The 6349-nt window shown below is 46.3% G+C and overlaps 1 pseudogene; it reads right to left on the bottom strand.

Annotated features, from left to right (window-relative positions):
• Positions 1-2135: 2135 nt before the first annotated feature.
• The window catches only part of LOC146835238 (28S ribosomal RNA), a 7823-nt pseudogene continuing 3609 nt past the window's right edge, over positions 2136-6349 (bottom strand).

Here is a 6349-nt window from a genome sequence, read left to right as displayed (position 1 = left end):
GATGGCACTTGGTTCATTCTTCCAGAATCCAAGGCCTGTTCAGTGTCAGTCATTCTGCCTGTGACCTGGTCATAGCAAACACATGTGCAGGGATGCCCAGCATTTCTGCATGAGTCCTGAGCTCCACTTCTGCAAAAGCTGAAGTTTCTAGATCATTGCCAAGCAAGCATTCGACTGGTAGGTCTGTACTCACCACAACCTCCTTAAGGCCAGTTACCCCTCCCCAGGAGAAGTTAACAACTGCCAGAGAATGGTCTGTTCTGACGTTGCTAGCATTGGTCACTTGGTACATTTCACCAAGTATAATCTGCCCAGGATCCACAAGATCTTTTGTCACCATAGTGACACTTGCTCCTGTGTCCCTGAATGCCAAAGCCTCTTTTCTATTAATGAATGGCTGTTGTCTGTACTTGCCCAAATTACTGGGTCCCACAGAGGGGGTCATATCCATGCCCTATCACAGACAAGAACAGCCTGAGTTGGTACTCTGACTAGGCCAGAGTCCATCTCAGTACCCAGGGTCAACCCTACTAAACCCTTGGTTTGTGTACTCCCACCACCAATTGTAACTGCACTAGGGGGAGCAGGTCCCTTAGGGGCATTGGCGGGGGCTGGATTAGAGTCTTTGGATTTGGTGCAATCACTGGTCCAGTGTGTCTTTTGCTTACAGACTTTGCACCATGGTTTCTTTTGGCCTTTCCCTTTGTTAGACTGCGAATCATCACCTGAAGAAGATTTTTGGAGGCCTTGTGAAGACTTCTGGTCTTTACCCTTCTCCCCACCCTTGTCAGAGTTTTTAGGGTCACCACCTTGGTTCTGTACCTTCTGCCTCACCCTGGTTCTGACCCATTTGTCTGCCTTCTTTCCCAATTTTTAGGGAGAGGTCAGATCAGAGTCCGCCAGGTACTGATGCAACAGCTGATTTTGACAGTTAAGAATCTGCTCCCTCATGATAAGATTATACAATCCCTTGAAGTAGGAGTGGGCAGAAAACTACGCTCCGCCAGAGTAGCAGATAAAGCCAGCCACCCCTGCTCATCGGCCCGGTCTGTGCTTCTGAAAGCGGCCAGACCGGGGAGAGCCTCCCCGGGCCCCAGTGGACCCCTGTCAACAGCGCCCGGACCCTCAGCTGGCTTGCAGGACGGGGGCTCACGCACCCCGGGGCCCACCAGACGGAGCACGAGCCCCAGGCCCCGTCCCAGCTTCAGAACCCTAGCCAGGCCGGGGAGAGACTCCCTGGGCCCCGGAGGACCCCCGTCCCCAGTGCCCGGACCCTCGGCTGGCTTGCAGGACGGGGGGCTCCCGCACCATGGGTCCCTGGGACGGAGCACAGGTCCCAGGCCCAGCTTCCGAACCCTAGCTAGTCCGGGGAGAGCCTCCCCGAGCCCCGGTGGACACCCTTCCCCAGCGCTCGGACCCTCGGCTGGCTTGCAGGACAGGGGCTCCCACACCATGGGACCCTGGGACAGAGCACAAGCCCCGGGCTCAGGCCCAGCTTCCGAACCTAGCCAGGCCGGGTAGAGCCTGCCCGGGACCCCGTGGAACCCCCGTCCCCAGCGCCCGGACCCTCGGCTGGCTTGCAGGACGGGGGGCTCCCGCACCCTGGGACACTTGGATGGAGCAAAAGCCCGGGCCCGGGCCCAGATCCGGAACCCTAGCCAGGCAGGGGAGAGGGTCCCCAGCGCCCGGACCCTCGGCGGCACCAAGGACGGTTAAGCCCAGGCCACGTCCTCTCCCCGCCGGCCTGCCTGGGGAGACGATTTTTCTCAACTATTAAGCCCCTACGTGGGGGCTTACAGAAGTTTGGGGAAGGACAAAAGTTGGAGTTAGCCTGGCCGTCAGCCCGCAGGGCCATATGGTCACCCAGCCCGCAGGGTCATCTGGTCATCCGGCCCGCGGGGCCATCTGGTCACCTGGCCTGCAGGGCCATCTGGTCACCCGGCCCGCGGGGCCATCAGGTCGCCCAGCCCGCAGGGCCATCTGGTCACGCCCAGCACCCGGATGGCCTGGGAGGGTGCTGTACCCAGTCGCCCTTGCAGTCCAGCGAGGGTGGCCAGGCGCTCTGGTCCCCAAGCGAGCGGCTCTACGCACCGGCCCCCCGAGAGAGGCGGCTATCCCAGGCCAACCGAGTCTCCACGGCACTGCGGTATCGTTATGGTTTAGGGGGGATTCTGACTTAGAGGCATTCAGACATAATCGCACAGATGGTAGCTTCGCCCCATTGGCTCCTCAGCCAAGCACATACACCAAATGTCTGAACCTGCGGTTCCTCTCGTACTGAGCAGGATTACTATTGCAACAACACATCATCAGTAGGGTAAAACTAACCTATCTCACGACGGTCTAAACCCAGCTCACGTTCCCTATTAGTGGCTGAACAATCCAACGCTTGGTGAATTCTGCTTCACAATGATAGGAAGAGCCGACATCGAGGGATCAAAAAGCGACATCGCTATGAACACTTGGCCGCCACAAGCTAGTTATCCCTGTGGTAACTTTTCTGACACCTCCTGCTTGAAACCCAAAAACTCAGAAGGATCGTGAGGCCCCGGTTTCACGGTCTGTAATCATACTGAAAATCGAGATCAAGCAAGCATTTGCCCTTCTGCTACGCGGGAGGTTTCTGTCCTCCCTGAGCTCGCCTTAGGACACATGCATTATCGTTTGACAGGTGTACCGCCCCAGTCAAATTCCTCACCTGCCACTTTACCCGGAGCGGGTCGCGCCCGGTGGAGCCTGAAGCTAGAGCCCCACGGGGCTTGCCCCCCCCGCCTCACCGGGTAAGTGAAAAAACTATAAGAGTAGTGGTATTTCACCGGCGGCCCGAGGATATTCACTTATCCTACACCTCTCATGTCTCTTCACAGTGCCAGACTAGAGTTAAGCTCCACAGGGCCTTCTTTCCCCGCTGATTCTGCTAAGCCCGTTCCCTTGGCTGTGGTTTTGCTAGATAGTAGGTAGGGACAGTGGGAATCTCGTTCATCCATTAATGCGCATCACTAATTAGATGGCGAGGCATTTGGCTATCTGTACCACCTTGCGGTGGCTGATTCTGGGTTATTATGCTGCCCATCAGCGTCAAATCGGTTTTGCTTCCAACAATACAACATTTGTTCGCTCAGGAGTACAGCCACACTTTAAGCTGTCCTCACTGGAACTGGGGTCACGTATAGGCCAGAGATAGTACACCCTGCAGTACTATTCCAACAATATAAAATTGTCTACGAACAGTCCTGTCTAGCAGGACATCAATAATCAATGCAATATGTAGTGACTATGTGTATGTAGTTATTTGAAACCTATTTTTATTCAAGACGTTTCAATAGTCATGATGTACACATTTGTATCTAAATCATTATAATATAAGCACACAACTATAAAAATACACATCTATAAATTGCACATCTAGTTGGAAAATACATCTCTATAAAAATTCACATCTATAAAATCCACATCTATACTAATTCTTGTGTCAACTATTAACTATTATGTAACTGTTGAACCACATGTAAATATTAGTGAATCAACATTTTAGATTAATACGTTTTTATAAAAGTGACATGTGTGCTGTACGATAGTGTACATCTCAGTGTTTGGCTCGAAATTTAATTGTCCATGAATACTTGGCACATTTTGAGAGCGTCCATTACAGTAGTCAGGAAAACATTCTTCTTGAATGGGAACGACATTTGCAGACCAAGATCAGCCAGAGCAACATCATTATATTGAGGCCAAATACCCCGACATCCGACAATAAAGCCATGAAATTTTACAGTTTTACAGTTGGTAAGATCTATGATTTGCTGTGATAGATCCTGATAGTATTTAACTTTACTCTCATACGCTAATTCAAGGGAATTCTGTGAGTTTTCACAACAAATTGAAACATCAACCACAACAACAGTACCATTTTTGGTGAACACTACATCTGGTTTTCTTAGTTCACCTTGACTATTTTTGACATGAGGTTCTCTGTATGTCATCCACCCACACCTTTTTGCTCTATCAATTAGCAATTCCAACACTTTGTTATGCCTTTTTATCCTTATATCCTTAGTTTTAGGACATGCACCTGAAATATGTGAAATTGTTTCGCACACATCTTTGCAGTATCTACAAGAAGCAAATGTACGATTTCTTCCCCTAGTGATGGTTTCTCTAGTATACAGAACATTTGCTCTCAACATCAGCGCAGCTATGTATTGATTTTATTTTATTTTATTATGTTTGCTGATCCAAAAATTTGAGGTTGGATTACTTGCTAAGTATTTTATACCATCACCTTGGACAGGGAAATTTGCCCATTTCTCAAATTCCTCTTTCTCCAATCATATGTTGCTACCAAATTCAATTCATGACTCAGAAATCTACTGTCTAAAATGTTGAGTTTGTGTGTTTTGATAATGCTGTCAATTTTTTCATTGATTACTTCTCCTGCATACATGAATGAATGAGCTGTGTACAGATCTGGAGCTTCCCTGAGATACAATAAGTTATTAACTTTGTTCAGACTAATTGTTGTACATAACTTTGGTATATTGAGGCCCCCAAAGGATCTTTTCAAATACAGGAGACCATCACATGTGTATGCAGGTAGGTGTAGAAAATGTTTGACATACTTTTTAATTGTTTGATCCAGAATATTTAAAGTTTTAGCTTCTGTTCCTGTCATTTTCAGTTTAAATGACAGTTTAGGGATCAAATATTGATACAATATTTCTATTTTCTGTGTGGGCTTAATTGGTAGATTGTCGAGTTTTTGAGCCCAGTCAACAAGAACCTCATTAATTTTGTTGTTGCTTGAATGGCCGGTGTGTGGATCAAAGTTCAGTCCGAGGTATCTCTCACTTTCTCCTGGATGAATGTTTTCAATGTTTTGTTTTTCAAATTGCCATGGTTAACAGTTGTTAACCAGGATCTTATCTTTATGGTGACTTATATAAAATCCATGTGTTTTTTTCACATTAACTTTTAATCCTGTTGCTTTACAGAATTTTTTTTCAATGATTTTCAGATTTGTACTTCCCAGGTGTTGCTGAGTACTGGATGTCATCGGCAAAGGCAAGAGCGGTGATTTGCTTAATGAGTTCATCGGAGCCGAATGTGAAGCCCTTGTCGTCTTTCTGAAGATCACAGATCAGAGGATCCATGGCAATATTAAACAGCAGTGGGGATAAAGAGTCACCTTGCTTAACTCCTGACTTCATTGTTATTTCTGGAGTTGCTTCATTGTTTTTTCCCTTGAAAAATTTTGTTGAGTCAGTGTATGAGTCTTTTATTATGTCTCTGATGCATGATGGAACTCTGTGTCTTTCAAGACTCTGTAGAATATGACCATGGCTGACAGAGTCAAAAGCTTTTGAGATAGCTACGAACACCACTGCCAACGAGCTTCTGTTCTTTCGTGCCCCTTTTTATAATGTTTTGCAGAAGAGTCAGGTTTTCGAGACAACCTCTCACCTTCATGAAGTCTTTTTGTCTCGTATTTATTTCAACGAAAAATGTGAGTCTTTTAGTTAATGTTTTCGTGAACAACTTCATGAATGCCGTACCGATGGTAATTGGACGCCAATTACTTATCTTTTTGAGTTCGCTAATCGGTACATTCTTAGGTATTAGTATTGACCGGTTCTTTTTAATACTGTCTGGTACTCTTCTCATCGATAACCAAGACGATAAGATTCTGGGCAGCAGTCTTGGTTGCCTGCTATGCACTTTATATAAGTCATTCAGACCAATCTTATCAGGCCCCACTGTTTTCTTTAAATCTGATTCATCGAAGGCTTTAGTTATTTCGAGCAGTGTAATTTCTTTACACAGACTTCCAATTTTCCATTCATCTGGTATCTGATCAATTGGGATGAATTTGGGATTTTTCTTGTTTTCTTTTTCAATTTTGTCTTTATAGTATTGGAAGATTTCATCAGCACTGATTTGGCAGGTGGCATCTTCTGCCTCATCAGTGATTATCATGGCAATTTTCTTTTTGTCTTTTTGAAACATTGCCTGGTATTCTTTGTAGCTGCCCTTTGCTTTTGCATATTTTTTCTTGTGTGTCTGATTGAGCCTTCCATTTTTCTTATCTTTCTTTGGTATATTGTTTTGTACAGAGGCAGTCTGTTGCTCATCTTGAGCAGAGTTCATAGGGTCATTATCGGGTTCGCTCGTTGGTTCAGTACGATTTGCTGGTACAGGACTTATATCATTGGTGTTTTCTGATATATAAGTCACTATCTCATCCATCAGATCCATAGCAGCATCGTGATGCTGGATGTTTTTGGTGTACTTCTCGATTTCTGTGATTCTATCATTCAGTTCATCAAAGATTTTTATTTTTGGCACTCGTTTC

Source organism: Triturus cristatus, chromosome 4_2 (assembly GCF_964204655.1).
Source record: "Triturus cristatus chromosome 4_2, aTriCri1.1, whole genome shotgun sequence".
In the NCBI taxonomy this organism is placed as follows: Eukaryota; Metazoa; Chordata; class Amphibia; order Caudata; family Salamandridae; genus Triturus; species Triturus cristatus.
Note: the sequence above shows the minus strand (reverse complement) of the source record. Positions and strands in the feature narration are given on the sequence as shown.